General features: G+C 38.2%; 1 long non-coding RNA gene across 11 annotated transcripts in view; it reads right to left on the minus strand.

Moving 5' to 3' along the window:
• Positions 1 to 21,824, minus strand: part of LOC112447457 (uncharacterized) — a 54,804-nt gene that overhangs the window by 27,090 nt on the left and 5,890 nt on the right. For 3 of the 11 annotated variants that reach the window (XR_009495313.1, XR_009495311.1, XR_009495312.1), the window contains 7 exons: positions 19,981 to 20,257; positions 14,423 to 14,660; positions 13,038 to 13,125; positions 11,986 to 12,881; positions 11,350 to 11,407; positions 10,529 to 10,605; positions 4,720 to 4,984 (listed from right to left, as the gene is read on the minus strand). This is a non-coding gene — a long non-coding RNA (uncharacterized lncRNA). The other 8 variants (XR_009495314.1, XR_009495310.1, XR_009495317.1 and 5 more) reach the window with 8 other exon arrangements.

Genomic DNA, 21,824 nt, shown 5'->3' on the forward strand with positions numbered 1-21,824 from the left:
CTCTGACATGCATTTTTTTCCACTGACAAGTCTGCTGTAATTCTTATTACAGAATAAGAATAATGCATCTTTTTTCTGTTTCTGGACTTCAGATTTTCCTTTTATCATTAGATTTAAGTAATTTAATTACAGTGTGATTTTGTGCAGTTTTCTTCATGATTCTCATGCTTTGGGTTCACTGAGCTTCTTAGAGCTCTGAGTTTTCACTATCAAACTTGAGAAATGCCAGCCAATATTCTTTCCAGAGCACTTTAGCATTATCTCAATACAATGCACAACAGTTAACTGACAAAGTCAGAGACGGATGGGTAATGCTCATGATTACAGTGCATTTACATGCACACAAGTCATGTCACTCAGACTGATGCAGCAACAGGTGATTCATCACTGTGAACTGCAAATCATGGTTGCCAATATCAGTAATGGGGGGGAAAACAGTGACAGTGACTAAAAAAGGTAGATAATCTATGCTGTATTCATCTGATATTAAAAAGATTGTTGCTTTCAAACCTATTTTGGGGGCTGTTGCATTGGTTTTGTTTCCCTCCAACCTTCTGTACCCATTATAGAAAACTGGAGATTTTCATATCAAGTAAAGGTTTCCTGAGACACATGACTTTCATTACCCAAACCAGGCTAGTCCCAGGCAAACTGGAATGATTTATTACTCTAGGGCCAAGCTTCTCGGAGCCTGTCTGGAGAGCACCAAAGCTAACAAACCATGTTTTCACCCACCTCCCCAAGAGAGTTGATTCACCTAAGGAGAGGATTTGATATGGACGGCAGGAATCAGTATCACACAGCGGGAAGAGAAGCTCAGTAAAAGAACTCAGTAAGGGAAAGAGAAAGAGAAGAACCTGTGTTACGAACTGGAATCCATGTGCATGAAGTTTTGACCACAGTAGTGGTCTCCCCTGTTCTGATAAATCAACTATATGATGGTCCGTTTAAGTGGAATTTATTATTGCACTGATGGAAACCTGACAATAGCAACTCTAATCCCCAGGAGACTTTAACTTTCATATACTTCTAGCACAAAAAACAGTAAAGATAATTTTAAGAGAAAGGAAAAGAATCCATATTTTTCAACAACTGAGAGACAGGATTTGAATGGACAGATCAGAAAGTACCCAGAAGTTTGAATCATATTTCCACCAGTGTCAGACATATAAACTGTTATCGGTAATAAGACTATGCAATGTGAAAAAAAGAAAGGCCAAAGACTATGACAAAAATATTCTGCCAAAATTTACTGTTTCAGAGAGCCAAATCATGGTAGAAATTCAATGTACTGACATGTCTGTAATTTTTACTCTAGTTAAAAATAAGCGTATTAGAGAAATTGATGAAGAGTAAAAAGATGGGAATTACAGATTTTCAGAACAAGGTCAACTGTGATGAAGATGTTTCTAGTAGAACATGGAAATTCAGAAGACACAGAGAATGAAGAGACAGGAAAAAAACTTAGCACACAAGTATGAGTAATTACTAGCTCTCTGCTGCTACAATTAGCAAACTGAAGCATACTCTGAATCTCTGAAAGTGATCTCAGTAAGTTCCATAGAAAAATTTATTTTATATCTTAAAAGTTAAAAGATTGTGAATCTAGGTATCAAAATGGTAACGCTGTTAATGGCAGAGAGATGATTAGATGATAAACTACATGTGATGTGCATTCAATTGAATATGTAGTTAAAGGGAAAATTGGCTTTTTCATACCAACTTGGCTGTGGATGAGAGAAGGTGAGAGGAAGTAAGGAAGGAAGCAAGGGAGGGAGGGGAAAAGTACTTTAAAAATTGTTCAATATGGTTTTTATGAGCTAGACTATGAAAACAAAGCTTTTGAATAAAATATGAAGGCCGTATTGAAAAATGCAGAGAAAAATTGGGAATAAAGAAACTTTCTAAGTGTCAATTCCAAAGTAACAAAGGTTGGGCAATTTTGGAGATGTGTTAGATAAAAGAAGAATCTTGGGGAGGGGAGAATAAATGCTTTAATCCAACTGGTGCTCTCCAAGCACATTCATCCTTGAGGCCAGGCAAGCCCATGCCATGGAAAATGTTCATGTCTTCCAAAATTGAAGAGAAAGAACCTGGGCAATGCCAGAGAGAGGTTTGCTCCAAACTACCCAGAAATCAAACTTCAGAAAGATGCAACAGAAACTACGCCTTTGGAAAAGGATCAATCCCAGATTAAAGACTTTAGAGTCATTTTATTGCAGAACATTTTTCCTCCCTACAGAAGAGTGATAGGGAAACTGCATTGATCTTTACCCCGTCACTACTCTATTAAGTTTTGCTTAATATGAACTATTCAGCCAAAATGGACAAATTAAATATATGAAGTCCTCAATGGGTGATGAGTGGCAATGCCAAGTCACGTCCTCCTGGGTGACTGTTGAGGATGACTTCACCTATTTTCTAGTTGTCACTCTGCACAAAGTCAGCACTGTGAAATGTATGGGTCTATAGAAGGCAGATTAGGAGGAACTGAAATTAGGAAAATGCAGCAGCATTTTGGACATAGATTTACTTAGATCATGGAAAGAAGAACAGTCCCAATTGGCAGCTGGCGTTGGACATTATTAACAAATTGAACAAATATTAACAACATTGTATTTCAACTCAAAATTGTCCCTGCTTGAGACAGACATCATGGCAGAGTTAAAGGACTGCAAGAACTGGAAGCTGGGTGTTCAGAATCCCAATCTCAGTTCTGTTAACAGGACTAAATTCATCAGTGAATGTCTTTAGACCTCAGTTTCTCCACATACAGGACTAAATTCATCAGTGAATATGTCTTTAGACCTCAGTTTCTCCACATGGAAAATGAGGGATTGGGTTCAACATGTAATTCAATGTAACATAAATCAAGTGCCTCATATGCTCCAGGAATTTTACTGGAATAAGAAATTGTTAGGATTCTAACCATTTGGGGGCTCCTGTTACAATTCTCCTTAAAGAGGGATCCTCACCTTTTGTCTGATTGATATGCATAGAATGTATTACTAGGGAAGAAAATTATCAGACTGTTTTTTCTAAACTTTTTTTCAGAGTACTATACATTCTTTATAATGCCTAACTGGGAGGATCAGAAATATATGGAAAATAAATAGCACCCATGGATATAAAAAGAAAACTAATTCATTCCATCTTAAGTATTTTTTCACATTATATATTTACTTTTAAAATATGGACATTTATATATTTTTAACTTAGTATTTTCTGAAATATTCATTCATGAAATTAAATGCTTTTAGAGATTCATAATTCATATTGTATTTCATATCTCTGATTACTTTTAACTTTTAAAATAAATTTTAACTTTATTTAATCAGGTATTCACACAAATTAACACTGGGGAAAGTTTTCTTCAGGAGAACGTTTGAGAAAGTTTAAATTATCTCTAAGTTATCCCCTTATTTGAAAGTGGGTTGTATCTACAATTTGGGCTTCTTTCTACTTAACTTCTTGTGATAGTTTGTCTTTTGCTGTAGTGTACCGAGGTGGACATCTCATCTGCTCCATTATGGGAACCAGGCTACTCAGGGTGGTAGAATTAAGGGAAAGGGCCCCTACATTATTCTTAACTGAAGGCAGACTAAGGGAGGCTGAAGTTTAAAGTCCACGTAGGAATCTATTGTATTGGGCAAAAAACATCTTTTTTACAACGGAAAGATTGAGAATAATAAGTAATTCAGCCAAAATAAAACCAAGATTCCTAACCAAAGTAGTGCTACCAGGAAATGACCCTTCATATTCTTGCTTTCCAAGCCTTCAGTCTCTATTAAATACATATAAAACTCTTTTAGATAATCATTTACTCTTGCAAGTCACCACCTTACTTCACCAGGCCCCAACAATAGACAAACTCAAATGACAGTCATCGCATTGCCCCAGCCCACTTATGTTTAGATCTTCCTTGCACCGCAATGAAGAAAACAACCATGGAAATAGCAGACCACAGTTAAAATAATACTCAAAATTATCCATATTATTATTTCTGTCAAGAAGGAAAATAGAGACATCAACTAGGATAAGTAGCACTGTCTGTCAGTACATACTCAATTTCTCAAAAGAGCCTGATATCTAGTTCATGCTGAGCTTAAAGCAGAGTACCATTTCTCTGTCTTTTAGCTTTGAATAACACTTAAATTCTTTACTGTGGCCCCTGTCTACACTAGAGGGGGTGGCCTTGTACTAATCTGATCATGCCACACATGCTCTTACCATTTTTAAATCAACCAGTGAAATAATTAAATCACCTCCCTGGTATCTTACAGACAAAACAATCATTTCAATGATTTTAATATAATTTAACTGTTTATTGTGTCATTGTATAAATGTTATGAATAAAAGAGGAACTTATGTAGGGATAACAGAAAACTGCGACTTCACTGTGTTGCCAGTCAACAATTTGCTGTTAACAATTACTATATTCATTATTTAAAATCAGACTCTGCTAAGAAACCCAACCTCAAGAAAAAATATTTTGAATTTAATATCACACCTCACACTTAGTAGCAAAGTTATGCTAACAACCATAGTCCAAGTAAGCCTTTGAATACAATAATTCAATTTGGTATTAGGAGGTTGCCTAAAAAGTATGGTGCAGGGACTCAATCAGTTTCCGTGCTATTAGAAATTCAACATTACACAAGAAACACAGCTGTTAAAACACCACTCAAGGCGATGAGATGTAATAATATAGAAACTAACCTGCCAATAGAAATAGTCATTTCCTTCTTCTGTTGAGTCTGGGGTTGAGGACCAAAGAGGTCACAGTTAAGCAGAACTAAAGACTCAACGAAGAACATGCCGTTTCCACCTGCTCTGGTATATTCAGAGTGTGGCTTTCAATTCTGTCCTCAGGGATCTCCCCAGCTTGCCTCAGGTTCTAGGTACCAGCCTGCAGCTGGACACACCAGATGCACTACTCTGGCATCACTGTTCTTGATGAGAAAGTGTGGGGAACTTCCTAATCCTGTAAAATGTGAAAGGGACAAGGAACTCAATTAAGTAAGCAACATTCAAAAATTGTTTGGATCCTAGGTTTTAGACATCTAACCAAAAAGAATGATTGTCCATCTCTTGTGTAACTTAGGTAAGAAGAAGATTCTGTAAATAATTTTCTCAGAATGAATGATTATCCTAAGAGATCAAAGGTAGCTGAAAAAGAATAAGAAATCTTGAAGGAATGAGGTATTAACAAATAGTCAAGGAAAGAAGTCAAGTAATAATAAGAAGTTGAGTGTTAGGATTTATAGTAATCTCAGAGGCTTGTTGAGGACAGTTCTGATTAAGTCATTACACTGCCACAGATGTTGAACTGTCAGAGCAGATTCACTGAGAAATTCCCTGGGAAAAAGGAGCTTTGCAAAGAAATACAAAAACAACCAAAATTGTCTAAGAGAATCCTAACTGAGTCCAAGAAAGCAGGAATCAGAACTCTTGAAACTTTTTGGATTCAAGAATATTACTCAGCCATTAAAAAGAATACATTTGAATCAGTTCTAATGAGATGGATGAAACTGGAGCCTATTATACAGAATGAAGTAAGCCAGAAGGAAAAACACCAATACAGTGTACTAACGCATATATATGGAATTTAGAAAGATGGTAACAATAACCCAGTGTATGAGACAGCAAAAGAGACACTGATGTATAGAACAGTCTTATGGACTCTGTGGGAGAGGGAAAGAGTGGGAAGATATGGGAGAATGACATTGAAACATGTAAAATATCATGTAAGAAACGAGCTGCCAGTCCAGGTTCGATGCACGATACTGGATGCTTGGGGCTAGTGCACTGGGACGACCCAGAGGGATGGTATGGGGAGGGAGGAGGGAGGAGGGTTCAGGATGGGGAACACATGTATACCTGTGGCGGATTCATTTTGATATTTGGCAAAACTAATACAATTATGTAAAGTTTAAAAATAAAATAAAATAAAAAAAAGAATATCACTTGCTACTTCCAGAAAACTACTCCAAATTAAAAATTTTCAAGCTTCTTTTGCATTAGTTCAAGCTTAGAAAACATTCATGTATTCCAAGTCCACACCTACATAACTCCAAACATTCAGCCAGACTGGAGTGATGCCTAGTATAATTACAATAGGCAATTAAGTTTGAGAACCATATTTCTAGATGATAACCAAAATTTTTATAATAACTTAAAAGCAGAAATAACTCTGTATCTTGATTCATTTAGCTCTTATCTATGAAAAAAAGATATTTTTATTGATGGAGTCATGATACTTGGCTTAAGAAAAAACCATATATTCTGAAATTCTGCTTTCAAGATCCCCAAAAAACTTGTCTTACTCTTGGGACAAATGCAACTTAAAAATTTATCTGGACTTTCCTCCATAGACTTTGCACTATGAATCAGTTGCAAAACTAATGCTCTTATAATCCCACTCCCCAATGATATGGGTGTCAGTGTCACAAGAGCCTCCTCTCAGGTCAGCAACAGCAGGTCTGATTCATGGAGCTTCCTGGTCGACAAAGAGGAACGGTATCATGAACACAAATAAGTCATTACCTAGGTGAATTAACCTGCCATAATCAGTGGGTGATTCAGTCCTTTCACAGCTGAATTCTTATAGATTCCATCTCTATCCTCTCAATCTCAACAGACGTTCAGACTCTCAGATTACTACTGCTGAGGTCATCCTTTCTCCCAAGCACTGTCTCCTTAGCTGTATGGAATCCCAGGTCAAGTTCTCTGCTCTGACAAAATTTATGTTAAGGCACACTTAACTTCAGCTACCAAAATCTCCATGTTCTCATGCTCACATGTGAGAGATTTTATTTATTCAAATCATTTAGCAAATTACTATTGGATACACACAGCTATAGATGAAAGGTTTGTATCCCTTCAAAATGCTTATGTTGAAAACTAGCACCCAAAATGATGCTATTTGGAGGCAGGGCTGTTGTGAGGCAACTAGGTTGTAAGAGTGGAGTCCTCATGAATGGAATTAGTGCCCTTGTAAACGATACCCCAGAGAGCTCCCTCACCCTTTCTGCACTATGAGGACACAGTGAGAAGACCACTGTCTATGATTCAAGAAAAGGACTCTCATGAGACACTGAATTGGCCAGTGTTTTGATCCTGGACTTCTCAGCCTCTAGAACTGTGAGGATAAATTTGTTTTTAAGCAGTCTATGGTATTTTTGTTAAAGCAACCTGAATGGACTAAGACATCTACTGTATGACAAACATGTTCCAAGTCTTAAGGATAGAACATGCATTGTCATGAACAGTAAGGAGGTCAGTGTGGCTGGAGCACTGACAGTAAAAGCAGGTGGTTAGTTATGGCTTATTTGTGTTACAGTTTCTTCAAATAATGCCAAGTCACTGTTATTATTCCTTCAAGCACAGCTGAAGGACAACTGCAGCACACTGTCTGTCCTCATGCCTGGACTGTTACAGTACAATTTAAATGTTTTCACTGGAAGTCTGTGGAATTACTACAAGGTTTTCCCTTTGGAAGTGAGACATGACCTCAACTCAAGAACTTTTAAAACTCAGTTCCCTCTGTAAGCACTTTTCTCCATTAGGGCTCACTCCTTCACAGTCTTCAATGTCTGAAAGTCATTGTAGCAAATATACTTATAATGAGAGTACAGATAACAAGCGATTGCTCTGTTTGTGGTGTGTGATCCCACTGGAAAATACATGCATGTATAGCCCTAGGAAGGCTAACACACTGCCAGTTTGAAACTTTTATCTTAGTCCCTTTTGCCAGACATTTTTCTGTTTTTTACAGATTTCTCTGCTAATGCTATGAGAAAGGTAAGTACCCTCATCCTCATTTATAGTTGATAAAGCTGAGATAGAGGGAAGCTAACAGATTTGTTTAGTGTCTTCTTGGCAACGAACAGGGATTCTGATCCTAGCTCTTAGCCTACAGGTATAACCAATTAGATAACCTGTATAGGAAAAGCAACCAAGCCAAACCAACCAACCAAACCAACAAACAAAAGCCCCTTGAATTCTAAGATTTCATCACCATTAAAATTAAAATAACTGATTCTGGGATTATTGAGTAGAGACAAAGGGGCTTCTATCATGAGTTGGGTAGGACCAACCATATCAGTATCAGAGTGGACCTTATCCTGCCTATTCCCAGATGCTACTTCAGAATATTCAGTCATTTTCACCACAAGTGGTAGAACTTCCATCTCACACACACACACACACACACACACACACACACACACGTACACCCCCCAAAATGTGTGGTAATCCCTTATTTTGTATAGATAGAAAAGAGGTGAACAAACTCAGTATCTTTCTCTTCTGCTGGGCCTGGATTTTCTTGAATATAGATAGTATTTAAATAACATTACAAAAATGTTCCGAGCTTTGGAGATGGAATGGAGCAACTCCACTGCTGTTTGCTTGCTGTCTCTAAGCTGAGACACATCAGAGAAGAGGTAAGTGAAAACAATGTGGGGAGGGACTGTTCGGGTCCTCCCGGCCCGTCAGAGGCTTTCCCACACTCTAAGGGCACATTTTAGCCAACATTTCACCTTCTACTCAGTACTAAAACCAGGTCTTCAAATGGATATGGAGGCTCAAACAATGACTCGTATATAATGTGAAAAAATACAAACAATGAACATTCATTGTAGAAAAAAGGGGAATGAAAATAAGAATAAAGCAAACATTATTTCTTTTTTTTAGAAACAAAGTGAGAGAGATGAACTATTTCAGCTGGAGGAATATGAAACAAGCAACTGCCCAGAAGCAGATTTGTATAGATGATTGGAGGTCAAAGGCATAGCACTATGGGGAGGGAAACTTGCACCACAAAGGTAATTAGGCGTTGAGTTGACAAAGAGCACTAAGTGTCAGAACAGAAGTTTTCAATCTACCTTGAAGTCCTTAGGGAAATACTTTTTGAAGAATTATTGCACAAACTTGTGACTTCATTTTGTAGGTTTAATGAAACATGTTTGCATTCCCACTTTAGTCATATAATTCAGCAGGTCACTAACGTAACAGGAAGTCTATTACAAGTAGACTGAAAGGAATTGAGAAATTATTAAAAAAAAAAAAAAGCAAAACAACAAAAAAATGTGTTCAAGAATGGCTGTCCTTCTCCGTTTCCTCAAATTTCAGTATTGTTTAAATAATGCTGTATTTGAAACAAGTAAGGCAATAAAGTAATAATAATACTCTACAGAGTGCGTAATGAAAGGTCAAGACACTTCATTAGTTGGGACCTGGTCTAAATTTTTGTCTTATAAGATGAAACCACATTAAAATATTTTATATTAATAGTTGACTGTGCTTCAGTGGGAAAAGTGTTTGGATTTCTACAGAAAATGATTTTATTTTAGTAGCTTGAAACATCATCCGCTGGAAATCAAAACTGAAGTTCCTAATTTACAAACTACTCATAGAGATTACCTACCTATATCCACATTGTTCATTTGGTACTAATTCCTCTGCCTCCAACCACATTCTCAGAGAAGATAAGAACAGAAGCCTGACAGGGCATACTCTTGAGAAGACCCCCTCAGCCCCCAGAGCCAAAATAAACCACCAGGGAGACACAAACTTGTTGTTGGATGTAACATGCTGGGAGGTAACATGCAGGCAGACTGAGGGTTAGACAGAGAGGGCCAGGGGGAGAGAGATGGACAGGGAGACTGAGATGGCAGGGCAGCATGGATAAGAGAGAAAAAAATTGCTTTTACAATGAAAAATTGGTGTAAGAGTGAAAAATTGGTGTCACCAGGAAGTTTTGTGATACAAATAATAGAAGAGGGATGCTGATTTTAATAAAGTTGTGGAATACATACTTCTATATTACTTTAAATATTTTCAAAATAGATGATTAAAGTCATGACTATGTGAGTTTTGGCTTACCAGCAAAAATAAGGATCTGTATCTGTGATTACGTAAACTGTTCCAGAATATAACTTTACTGAGTATCTTTTCTGTGCCAAATACCACAGGCTTTTGAAGTAACTGTGGAAAACTGACACTGTTATCATTCCCTTCTGAGGGTAAATGGTAGGAAATGCAGTCTTGTTTTGTTTCAGTGAATTTTTATCCAAGTATAAGCAGCACTAAGAGACCACAAGATCCAGGAATCAGCACATGGAAACTTCATAGCCTGGGTCATGACATACTGGTTGTCCAGATAATGAAACTGAAACTTGCAGTGGCAACTGCAGGGTGATCAGTGAGAGAAGATCCATTCCACTGTCTAGCATCTTAAGGGAGAAATAGACTGGGAGGAAGGTGTAAGTTAAAACTGTAAATTAAAACTGTAAGTGTGGGTTCACTCCGTCACATTATAGACCAGATTGTCTCCATAGTGACACAACTGTCTGAAGGAAAGGAGGGAATGCTGAGAAAGAATTTCAAACAGATTGTTCTTGAGGCTCAGTGAACAAGAAACTGTAGTCAACTAAGTACATACATCCCTTCCTTCCCAGTGACCCAAGTCCAAATACAGGTCCAGTGGACTTTCTTGGGAGCTTCACCTCCCAGTACTGCTTACCACCAGAAAACCTCTCTTCACTCATTGTAGATACCAGAGTTTCAAAGTGTTTCCTGTTCTCTGAAGGATGATGCTTTCTGAAAATGGAGAAAATCAGTTTCCTATCAATAAGCATAACAAAGCAGGGATCCAAAATTACACACATTTGAAAAGGAAGGTCATCTAATGTACTTTTACTTCCATCCATGAAAAGGTAACAGCCTCACAAAAAGTTCTCCTATCCTAAGTGAGTGAACTGAAAAAAATGTCTGAAACAGCTATTTTCAGATAATGGACAATAGGTAGTACAGGATTGTGATCAGTGACGAAGGGAAACAAGCAAACCAAGCCCTAAAATCACCCCAGTTGTCTACCTGGTGATTTCCAGGCACCTGCATAAAAAGTGGGAATCAACAGAAACCCTGCCATTCTTAGAGAATTGTGTCCAAAACTCTTTAAAGGAATAAAACAAAATCTGTCACTCAATAATGTAAAAATCACACACCCAGCATACAATTAAAATAAGTAGAAATGGGAAGAAATAGGCAAATGTGACTGGTAACCACAGGAGACAAAGAAGAAAAAGCAAAAACGGAGTGAGTGGACAAGGGATTTACACATATGTTCAAGTATTTTAAAAATAAACATAATGAGATAAATGGACAATATAAAGAAGAATGAAATGGAACTTCTAGATATGGAAAATATAATACCTGAAATTATGTCACTAAATGAAACTAAAAGCAGATTTAACTCTAAGGAGGAAAAAAAAAGAAAAACAGTGAAATTGTAGGTGTAATAGCAGGCATCACACAAAATAAAAGATTTTAAAACAAATTTACCGAATGACAAGAGTCTTAGAACATGTGACATATATCAAGCAGTACATGGAACTGGAGTCTTAGAAGAGGAAAAAGAAAAAATAATTGTTGAAACTATTTAAAACAAGTTGAAAACTGTAATAAAATTCTATACATGAGATAAAAAATTCTAAAGCAACCAAAGGAAAAATAGAAATCGCACATAGAAGAACAAAAAGGTAAGAATCACTGCAAACTTACTGTCACAAATAACGAAGGTCAGCAGAGAGAGAATTTTATAGGGTTAAAATGGAAATTTTTCTATCTAAAATTCTATATCCAGCAAAAATGTTGCAAAACATTTTCACTTCCAAATTAGTTCTTTCAAGTTCAAACATCTTTAGGAACCAACTGAAAATGTGTACAACCATGAAGAAATCATTATTTTTTAAAATATATTCAACATCAGCTATAGTACACACAGTTTAACTCCGTTATGAATGTAAAAACATTAAAACCTTTCTTTGGACTATTGGAGTCTCATTTTGTTGGAGTATAGCAGCTTGTTAGAATGAAAAAATGAATTTTGTGTGTACTACAACTGAAATTTTCTCATGGGTTTCTTAATTTAGTAAAAATATAGTTTTAACTATGACTTCAATATTTTTATTTTATTACCATCATAAAACATACAGTTCGGGAATTTCCTGATGGTCCAGTGGTTAGGACTCTGCAATCTTGCTGCAAGGACTCTGCAATCTTGCTGCAAGGACCTGAGTTCAGTCCCTAGTTGGGGATCTGGGATCCCACAAGGCGTGTAGCACGGCCGAAAATACAACAAAACAAAACAAAAATACAGTTGATCCTTGAACAACACAGGTTCAACTGTGCTGGTCCACTAATACACAGATTTTTTTTCAATAAAAATACTGGAAACTATTTTTGGAGGTCTGCAACAATTTGAAGAAACTTGTAGATGAACTGCACAGACCAGAAATATTGAAAAAATTAAGAAAAAGTTAGGTATGTCATGAATGTAATATATATTATACAATGTGTTATTTTCATGCACTGGAGAAGGAAATGGCAACCCACTCCAGTGTTCTTGCCTGGAGAATCCCAGGGACAGGGGAGCCTGGAGGGCTGCTGTTTATGGGGTCACACAGAGTTGGACACAACTGAAGCGACTTAGCAGCAGCAGCAGCAGACTACTTCAAATTAAGTTCTGAGGGATCAAAAATTATACATGGATTTTCTACGGCAAGGGGCAGGGTGGTCAGCGCCCCTAACCTCTGTACTGCTCTAGAATCAACTGCAATTTCACAGTCAATGTTAAACTTTTGAGCTAAATTTATACTTTCAATTATGTAACTTGTTTCATGCTCAACAAAATGAGATTCCAAAATTTTTTTTCACTGTGTGAACTGAATAAAAGAAACAAATTGTTATTAAAATTAACTAATTTTCTGGTTGATGCAGCTAAAGACATTGATAAAAACTGGCCTCATTCAAACTCTTGGCAAAATTCTTCCAGTGAAACAACACAGTAACATTAGGATGGAGCACAAGACAACCTGAAGGAAAAATGAACAAAACTGTTTTAGAAAAGCAGTTTAGAAAAACAGTGACTAAATAAAAGGACATGTGCCACAAACTGACATTTAAACCCCCTTCTGCTGTCTTATATGTAAATTTATCATCTTTGGCTAGAGTCTTCTTAGGATACTTACTTTTTAAAAAAACGCTGACGCTTCTTCAGCTAATTTTCATGGGGTCAGTGATATCACTACTACTCTTAAGGCAGGTGGAAGATACTTCCTGTAAGGAGCACACACACACAATCAACTCTCTTTAAAAGAAACACAATTTAATCATCTAATATTTTATTAAATGTAAACTTTTCAGGTTTTCTGGCTCAGTGTTGCCCAAAAGATTCATTGCCAAATGGGAAAATGTTTAAGCCATAAAATAGCTGAAGGTTTATACCACAGAGTTTGTGGCAAAATCATCCTAGCTAGTGTTCAGGCTACTCTTTGCAACACTGCACATGGGAGGAGCATTTATCTTCTGCTTCCCACATACACCTCGTCGCAGCTGCTGTGTAACTGCCCACGGGAGTCAGGAGCTGAGGGAGTACGGCTCACACGAAGTTCCAGTCACTTGCTTCAGTCTGAAATCACTCTGCAAGGCCAATCCAGCTCCAGAGCTCCTTGTGGGATCAAGTCTCTCTCATCACTGCCTCACAGTTCACCTTGCGCTTTCTCCACTTTCTTCCTAATAAAAGCTGCACTCAAATGTTCCTCTCCAATCTGCTTCCCAGAGATCTTGAACTAAGACCCAAGAGTCTTTCTGGGATCCAGCATACCACATCTCTCAAAGGCTAAAAAGAAACTGTGCAGGTGTAGGCTTGCCTGAGAGCTGAGAAGAAAATCTGGGTAAGTGTTCATGGAAGCTGCCATGCAGGATACTGAGGTGCAAAGAGGTGTTTGGGCCAGTCAAGGCTGCCGTGAGCACAAGAATGCATAGGTGGTAGAGCGCTGAGATCTAGAGAGACCTGCTGGGAGTTGGAAAGAGTAACATGCATGCTTTCTACTTAGACTTATGAGTTCAGTTTGCTGACTGCTGTACAGAGGGTTTAGCAATCTCTTATGTGGAAAGGGAGAAGAATACAGATAGGTAATAATATAAGCTTACAGAAAATAAGAGCCATATTATCCAAAGAATGCTATGTTTGGTTGTAAAGCTTTAAAGGGTGATTTTCTTTAAGCCTTGTGATGCTACAGTTTGCGTGAGAGAACGTGTCCTATGTTTTCAGAAGCTATACTTATTAGAAAAGGGGTATTCAGAAAAGGCCTCTCCTTGCCGCTATCATTCAGAAAAGGTCCTTCCCTTGCAGCAGCCATCAGAGATTAAGGCATCTCAGGCTTAAATAAGACATCCCCATCCACAGCTCAGAAACTTTCACAGGATCTACAAAGAGAAGAATTGCTCTGAGCCCTTCTCTGCCAGTTTGTTTCAATTATCTGTTTCTATGTAACAAGTCACCTTCAAATTAGTGGCTTCAATCAGCAACAATTATCATCCTGGCTCAAGAGTCTGGATTTGCTGAGCTTACCGGGTAGTTCCTTCCTTATGCAGTATGAGCTGTGGCTGCAGTCATCTGAAGGCTCAACTGATTTGGAATGTCCCAGATGGTGGCAGTTGGAGCTGCCTAAAGGCTGGGATTTCTTGCGGGGCTGTCAGTCAGAGCACTTTGATCTTCCTTTATATGTCATCTTCAAGTGATTCACTTGGGCTTTCTTAAAAGTCTGGTAGTCTCAGGATAATCAGACTTCTTCTATGGTGACTGAACCCTAAGAATACAAAATTAGAAGCAGTCATGTCCTTTTAGGTCTCAGGACAGGAGTAATATAATAAATAACACTTATGTCACATTCTATTAAAGCAAGCCATCAGATTCAAGAGGAGGGGACCAAATGAGACCTCCAGGAGTCATTCATTCCTGGTCACTGATGTAGAGATTACCACAGCTTCCCAATATTTCTATTTTCAAACTGAAATGTTCACAGTGGTTATCCTGTCCCTCTTTCTTCATTGGACGTTATGTGTGAATTTAGTCTCTGGATTAAGAGGCAGATGTGAAACTTATGCAGAAACTGTCATGCAATGCTGAACTTTGAGACTAAGCCAAATGATAGGAATTCAGGTCGCCTCCCTTAGGGAGGATATTTTGCACGTTAAAAGAAGGTAAATATCAAAGTAATGTATTAGATAATACATATTATGATGTTAATATAGTATAACATAAAATATATCCTATAATACACAAACTATATAATACATATACCTTAAATATATACTTTATTATCATATACAATATATTAATATAAATAATATTAAGAATATTTTAGAGATAATGTTCTTAAAATTGTTTGAATTCTGAAGAAAATTTTTAAGGTAAATTTTGTGAAGGAGCCTGAGCCTGTGCCTGATAGGAATCTGCTTTCTGACTTCAGACTATACTACAAAGCTACAGTAATCAAAATGTTACCAAATTTGCAAGCCCATGTGCCTGACACACAGTGAGGCCCATCAACACTAAACAGAGTTTGGAACAGAGAAAGGTTTATTACAGATTCATACAAGGAAATGGGTGGCTCATGCCCTAAGAACCCCAAAGTTACTGAAAGCTTTCAGCAGTCCCTTTACAAGCAAAAGTTGAGGGATGGGAGTGGTTGGTTGTTGCAGACTTCTCCATGTCAGATTCTTTGTTCTTGAGGTCTGGTCATGGTCAGGTAACTATATTCCTGTAAATTTCTACCAGATGACTGTTATTCTCTCTCCTGAACAGAAAGGGCAAAGTCCCAAGGTGTGACTTTTACCCTCCAAGGTCCCAGTCCTGTCTCAGAGGAGACAGATCTCAGCTGGCAGCTCCTTCAGGGACAGGTTCCCACATCCTGCCCAGCTGTCATCCCTTAGGGAGCCAGGCACCCAACCCAACTGGCCCTTAGTCTTCTCAGGCTGCCCAAAGCAGGAGACTAGGGCTCACAGACTGTAGCCCATACAGACAGCCGCCGCTATTATGTTGTAGAGACGGGGACAGGGGAGAGGCTCACCGCTGCCTCAAGGCCTGGGCCAAAGCTAGTGGAGGGCCTTAATGAGAGGCTCTGGAGTCCTGCAGGATGTAGTCTCTAGTTTGTTCCCCAGAGCCTCTAGTTCACTCACTGGCCCAAGGCTAGGTAAGCTGGCGGGCCTCCAGGAGAAGGCCTGAATCTGCCTCTTACCTCACTTTGCACCTGATGACCACCACACTACCACCCCTTGGCTGAATCATTTTCCCAATGGTCCCTCATTGACAGTTACCACTGGGCAGGGCCCACTGCAGTGCTGAACAATAGCTGAGCAGGACAACTAACGGTCACTCACTGACAGTTGGCTGCTTGTGGGTGGGGCCCACTGAGGCATCGACCAATGGCTGGGCAAGACCTAGTTGCCTAGTAACAGGATGTGGAGTAAATTAGGCATAGCAATGCTACATGCCCAGGGCTGTGCTCTTCCTGTTCTGTTACAAAAACAGTATGGTACTGGCACAAAACCAGACACAAAGATCAGTGGAATAGAGTAGACAGCTAGAAATAAACCCACACATTTTCAGTCAATTAATCTATGACAAAAGAAGCAAGAATAGAAAAAGGGAAAAGATACACTCTTCAATAAGCAGTCTGGGAAATTTAGACAGTTACATGTAAAAGAATGAAATTAGAACATTTTCTCATACCATACACAAAAATAAACTCAAAATGGATTAAAGAGCTAAATGTAAGACTGAAAACCATAAAACTCCAAGAAGAAAACAGAACACTCTTTGACATAAATTGTAGCAATATTTTATAAAAATCTGTCTCCTAAGGTAAAGAAAACAAAAGAAAAAAACAAATGGGATCTGCATAGCAAAGAAAACCATTGACAGAATGAAAAAGACAGCCTACCAAATGGGAGAAAATATTTGCAAATCATATACCTTATAAGGGTTAATATCCAAAATATATAAAGAACTCATACTGTCTCACAACAAAAAGCAAACAATTCTATTTAAAAATGGGCAGGGGAGCTGATAGGCATTCTTCCAAAGGAGAATTTCAGATGGTCAATAGACATGTGAAAAGATGCTCAACATTACTAATAAGAGAAATGCAGATCAAATAAGTATCCCCTCACATTTGTCAGAATGGTTATTATCAAAGATACCACAAATAATAAATGTTGGTGAGAATGTGGAGAAAAACCTTTTTTCCTATGAAGAAACTGTTTGTAGGAATGTAAATTGGTACAGCCATTGTGAAAAACAAGATGGAGTCCCCTCAAAAAACTAAAAAAGGAACTGCAATAAAGATCCAGAAATTTCATTCCATGGTACATATCTGAAGAAAACAACACTAATTCAAAAAGATACATGCATCCTAATATTCATAGCAACATGAATGACCATAGTCAGCAACAGATGATCAGTCCCTCAACAGATAAAGAAGACGTGGTGTGTATATACACACACACCCACACACAAATGGAATATTATTCAGGCATAAAAAGAATGAAATTTTGGGATTTCTCTGGCAGTCCAGTGGCTAAGACTTCGTGCTTCTATTGCAGAGGGCACAGGTTTACTCCCTGGTCAGGGAACTAAGATTCCACATGCCATCTGACCTCAAAAAAAGGAAAAAAAAGAATGAAATGGACCTAGTGGGTATTAGTGAACTAAGTCAGAGAAAGACATATACTGTATCTTATCATTTATATATGGAATCTAAAAAATAAAAAGATGACTATAATGAAACAGAAACAGACTGACAGTAGAAGAAAAAAAAAGTAGTAGTTACCAAAAGGGAGAGGTAGGAGATACGGAGGTACCAACTATGTACAAAATAAACAAGCTACAAGAATATATGCTAGAAAAAAAAAAGAATATATGCTAGAGCACAGGGGGTGAGAGGGTAACAGGCAGGAAGGCCAGAGGTCCCCAAGTGGCAGGAGGAAATAAACTCCACGTGGCAGATGCTTTTTTTTTTTTTTTACTTCTCTACACAAATTTAAAAGAGGCTTTTAATTCTGTGTTGAGGACACCTGGTTCTTCCTTGAGCTAACCAATGCAGTTTGTTTTTTTTTTTTTTAATGGAAACGTTTTTCTTAAGCTGTGTAATGAAACTATGTATTTGCTTTGGAATCTGCCTTTCTTCAAAATGGTTCTGCCTAAGACTAACTTTTTTTCTTTTCTCAAACCTTAGGCTGATAATGGCTCAACAAACCAGCATTTATGTCAATTGTTTTATGGCCAGGGGATGACACACCTCTTGCCATCCTATCTCAAAAATGCATATTGTGGGAGAGGGGCCTGGTAAAACTCCCTCAGCCTTGAGGTGTCTTTCTTACCTGACTAATAGCTTTCTAACAGACATAAAACACCTTGCTAAAAACTAGCAAAGGGGCATTCTTTCTGTCCCCTTTCTATGTCAGAAGCTTTCCCTATCTCTGTTATACTTTAATAAAACTTTGCTACACAAAAAGCTCCAAGTAGTCAAGCCTTGTCTCTGACCCTGGATCGAAATCCTCTCCTCTGGGGATAGGATACGAATCCCAGCATAATACACGGCTTGCAGCAGCAATCTTTCAGGAATATATCCAATATTTTATAATAACCATAATGAAATATAAGCTATAAAAACTTTGAATCACTATGCTGTACACCTGAAACTAATACTATCAATGAATTACTATCAATGAATTTTAAAAAGAGAAAAAAAGATACAGATTAAAATTAGATAAGGGGGACTTACCTGGCAGTCCACTGGTTAAGATTCCATGCTTCCATGAATAAGAATTCATGCTTATGAATTGGAGCAAATTCTGGGAGATAGTGAAGGACCGGGAGACCTAGCATGCTGCAGTCCATGGGGTCATAAAGAGTTGAACACAACTTAGACTGGACAATAACAACTCCCAGCTCAGGGGAGATAGGTTTGATCCCTGTTTTGGGAACTAAGATCCCATATGCCACATAATGCAGAAAAAAAAAAAAATTAGCCAAGGAAAAGGAAGAATCTAGAAGAACCATCAGATGCAGATTTTGTCCTCTCCCCATGGACTGATACAGACATTTAATTCCCCTAGCAACAATGAGAGACAATATGCACAAAGTATTACCAACCCACAAAGTTCATCTGAGCCGGGTGTCCAGAGTTTTTATTCAGGATCAGTCATTTAGAAAAGGAGTGACATGGCTGACCTTAGTTACTTAGTCTCTCAGATGTCAAACTGCTGTCAAGTGTACCAAAGCCCCATGTAAAAACTGAGCTTTTATCAGTCACAATATTCCAAAAACTCAGAGGTTAACTTCTGGGAGCCTGGCAAGGGTCAAATCTTTCTTTGGAACATGCAGGTTTTAGACAACCCAGGCCTACTGAATTTATCCTTTACTCCAGAGAAGCACGTTCTTTCTTGCAATCCGGAAACTGGTGGGGCCTAACAACAACAGAGGTAGCATTAGCAATGACAACACTTACCACGTACCCACTACAGGTGCTACAAACATGAGAGCAACTGAGGATGCAGACATAGGACAGTTAATCTCAGGTCTGGCTAGAGCAGCCTTCAGGTACCCAGGATGAAGTGGAGCCAGCATGGCCACGGCAGGCATTTGTGAAATATACTAAAAATGTTTAAAATGGCTATAGAAAGAGCTACAAGCCTGGCCTTGTCATGGAGGGCACTTCTAGTATGTCACCAGGAGCTGCTGATCTCTCCCCAGGGGGCCGTATGAGTGTGGTGATCATAGAAGCCTGTTGCAGTAGTGTGATCCCCTCATCCCAAACCCACAGGGTTAAGGCAACACGAGTGAATGAGTGAATGGCACAGAAACGTTTATAGCTGTAAATGCTTACATTTAACAAGAGGAAAGATTTTAAGTCAACAACCTAACTTTATCTCTTAAATATCTGGGGAAACAATCTAAACCCAAAGCAAGCGGAAAGAAGGAAATAATATAGATTAGGGAAAGTTGCCTGAAAAATACAGTACAGGAACTCAATATCATTTCTCTTCCAATTAGAAACTCAGCAGTGTGCACTCAGTCTTAAAACATTTTTCCAGGCAATGAGATATAATTATAGACAAACTAACCTGAATGAGAAATATTTATTTCATCTTTCTGGTTGAGACTGGTGTTGAGGTTTGAAGAGGCCACAATCTTTTTTAGCTCAGTTCCCAGGACTGAAAACTCAGTGGAGAACAGGCCTTTCCCATTTGCTCTGTTATTTTCAGAGTGTGGCTTTAAATTATGTCTTTGGAGGTCTCTCCAGCTTGCTTCAGGTTCTGAGACCATCCTGCATCTTTACAAACCAGATGGACAACTCTGGCAACTCTGTTCTTGATGAGAACATGTGAGGAACTTCCTGTTCTGTGAAATGAGAAAGGAACAAGCAGCTCAATTAAGAAATCAGAAAGTGATTTGATTCTACTTTCAGTATTCTGAATATGATGGACTAAATGGAAAGACGGCCTATCTCCTGTAGAGTGCTCAGTCACTCAGTCAAGTCTGACTTTTTGTGACTCCATGGACTGTCGCCCACCAGGCTCCTCTGTTCATGGGGATTCTCCAGGCAAGAATGCTAGAGTGGGTTGCCATGCCCTCCTCCAGGGGATCTTCCCAATCCAGGGGTCAAATTCAGGTCTTCCACATCACAGGTGAATTCTTTACTGTCTGAGTCATTAGGGGAGCAACAGTGAAGAATTTCCTTCAAAATAAATGATTATCCTAAGGAATCAAATATAGAAGAAAAAGGCAAGAACAAGTAACTTTTAAGAGTTGAGATAAAAAAATATGAAAGAAAAGAAGATAATAGTGAGAAGCTGAGTAAGACTTTATAGTAATTTCAGAAGCACTGTAAAAGTTGGTTGAATGATACAGTTCTAATCAAAAGTCATTATACTACAACAGAAGTCAAATTGTCAAAGCAGAGAAATTATGCACCTTAAAGGCAAATTTTACTAATCATTAATTTAGGATACAAGCAAACAGAAAGCATAACATCTATCTCTGGAAGGGTCCAAACTACCATATACACCTCCAAAAAACAGATTTTTGTTCTAGGATGTATTCTGGCTTCAGAGTTAGAGATCAGTGTTCACTGTGCATGATGGACATGTGCTGTACAAGTCAATTCTAGGGAGCCATTTAAGTCTAGAGCTTCTTATCTTTATGTATTCCATCAGTCGTGCAGAGAAGGAACCTACAAGACTAACTTCTGTTCTCTAAGTTTTGCTCTATAATCAGTAAATTTCAAATTTCTTCACAATAAGAAATGCAAAAATTCGGATAGAAAACATTCTCAGATGAGAACTTCTTTGGTTATCTTTGTTAGTACAAAGATCTTTGTATCTTTGTTAGTATTTCCTAGAGGAAATTTACATTGAGAGTTACATAGCTGCTGTTAATTCTTTTCATTTTGCAGGGAGCTGCAGAAAATGAACTGCAGTGCTGAGAGCAGTGGGGGAATGAGTCAGCATATGTCAGATCACTCCCAGATGCACTCCTCAGACACCATACTGTACAAGTTCCACATTGTGGAACTTGGCTTCTTTTAGGTCACCTGGTCAAAGACAATGACATGCTTCTGAGCATGCATGAAAATGGATGTTGGGCTCAAATGAGAATGTTTCTGATCCTCACCTTTCTGAACTATCCTCTGGACTCATAATTCTTCACAGTTTCAAACTTCTTTTTATACATTTCCCAGCTCTCCGTTTCTGATCCATATTGAGGACCAAAAAGGCATGCAATGCGATCAGGGAAAAAGGCTAAAGGCAGAAAGCATGAAAGATGGAATGAACTAATTTAGAGCAAATTAGAAATAGAAATGATACAATCAGTTTGCATCTGATGAAATTCAAGCATGTTTCAATATATGCATTACAGCAGACTTCAATGAGGCAGAAAATCATGAACAATGCAGACAAATTAGAGG

The sequence above is a fragment of the Bos taurus genome, chromosome 7 (genome assembly GCF_002263795.3).
Source record: "Bos taurus isolate L1 Dominette 01449 registration number 42190680 breed Hereford chromosome 7, ARS-UCD2.0, whole genome shotgun sequence".
Taxonomy (NCBI): domain Eukaryota; kingdom Metazoa; phylum Chordata; class Mammalia; order Artiodactyla; family Bovidae; genus Bos; species Bos taurus.